Here is a 1,647-nt window from a genome sequence, read left to right as displayed (position 1 = left end):
GGACCAAGAAATGTTCGTCCAATCAAAACGCTCGGTCCGAGCGTTTTAATTGGCTTTCCTACCTGCCTGTCAAATATGTATTAGCATACCTCTGCGCACCTGGTTCACGCAGACATGATACGTCATCAGAGCGAGAATGGCAGGCAAACATTAACAACCTGATCTTCCTTCCTGGTAATGTAGTACTTTTACTAACTGTACTATAAAGTTTTCTCACCGATGAATGACACATGATGTATTGTAGTAGTAATGTTGTCTCTGGTATTCTGGTCTGTGAGTGTATATGCGTTCAGGGGCGTGGCTTTAACCGGAGATTGCAGGGAGGATGGGACGTTCGCTTTCAGTGCTATCAGGCTAAAGTTAGCATTTCCCGTGCTTTTTTCAGAGTTAGAAAGCTGTAAAGCAGAGATATTTCCTGCAGATATTGAAAAGGGCTATTGCATAGCCCTTATCAATGTCTGCATTAAACCTCTGCTTTCGATTAACGCTATGTTGATAGTGTAAGCTGTAATCATTCCAATTAATCTTAAATTTAATCCGATATTAAGTTGAATCATAAACATAAAATAATGTCTACATTCACTATGGAACTCGGATGAAAGTTAAACTGAAACTCGGTATGGTAAAACAACTCAAATTAGGTGTGTCTTAATATTTGATCTCTGTAGATTTATTATATACAGTGATTTGCATTAAACTGTAAGCCCTCACACTACAAATAAGAAAATCCTATATGGAAAAGTTATCTTGCGGCAGCTTGTTTACCCAGCCACTTGTTTGTACGGATTAAGTTTCATTCATTCATTTATTTGATCGCTTGCATCGTTGTTCGGCATCTCTAATAGTAAGAATCTTCAACTTGGTTTGTTCAAGGTATTTATTTGCATAGCATCCACAATACACATCGTTTCAAAGCAGCTTAGCCTTCTAGTAGGTTCTGTTACCTCTATAATGGCTTAATTCTTTACACTGGGCAGTTTTACTTGGCAATATGACGATATATAACAATGATAAATTATCCACTGTTTGTGATCTAGCTATGTATTCTCCCCTTTAAAAAAATGGCAATTTTTTGGCCATGGTTTTGCTACTCTGACCAAAGTGTTTTAGCAGTTAGCCCAGGGGTCGGGAACCTTTTTTGACCTCCGTACCCACTGTATATATATATATATATATATATATATATATATATAGCCTAATATTATATAAAATGCATGTTTTTTTCAATAACGTTTTAATAATAGTAACTTTATTAGGACTTTAGAAACTAAAATACACAAATATGCAACTAACCGTCAAACATTTTTAATGACCGTGATTAACCTGTGACCTCAGCAATGAAATAAGAGAATGGTGAGATTGTCCTGAAATGTTCACCAGATGTTCAATGCCATCTGTTTGTAACATATATCCGGAGTGCCATATTTAACCTGTGACCTCCATCATGAAGTAGGATATTGTCCTTTAATGATCAGCGGATGTGTTATGCCATCTGTTTGTAACATATATCCGGAGTGCCATATTTAACCTGTGACCTCCATCATGAAGTAGGATATTGTCCTTTAATGATCAAACTATACCAGACTATAGGAAACAGGGGACCATCTCTCTCTCTCTCTCTCTCTCTCTCTCTCTCACACACACACA

The sequence above is a fragment of the Sinocyclocheilus rhinocerous genome, unplaced genomic scaffold, assembly GCF_001515625.1.
Source record: "Sinocyclocheilus rhinocerous isolate Xijiao unplaced genomic scaffold, SAMN03320098_v1.1 scaffold1274, whole genome shotgun sequence".
Taxonomy (NCBI): Eukaryota; Metazoa; Chordata; class Actinopteri; order Cypriniformes; family Cyprinidae; genus Sinocyclocheilus; species Sinocyclocheilus rhinocerous.
The sequence above is the reverse complement of the archived record's forward strand: the minus strand, read 5'-3'. Positions refer to the sequence as shown.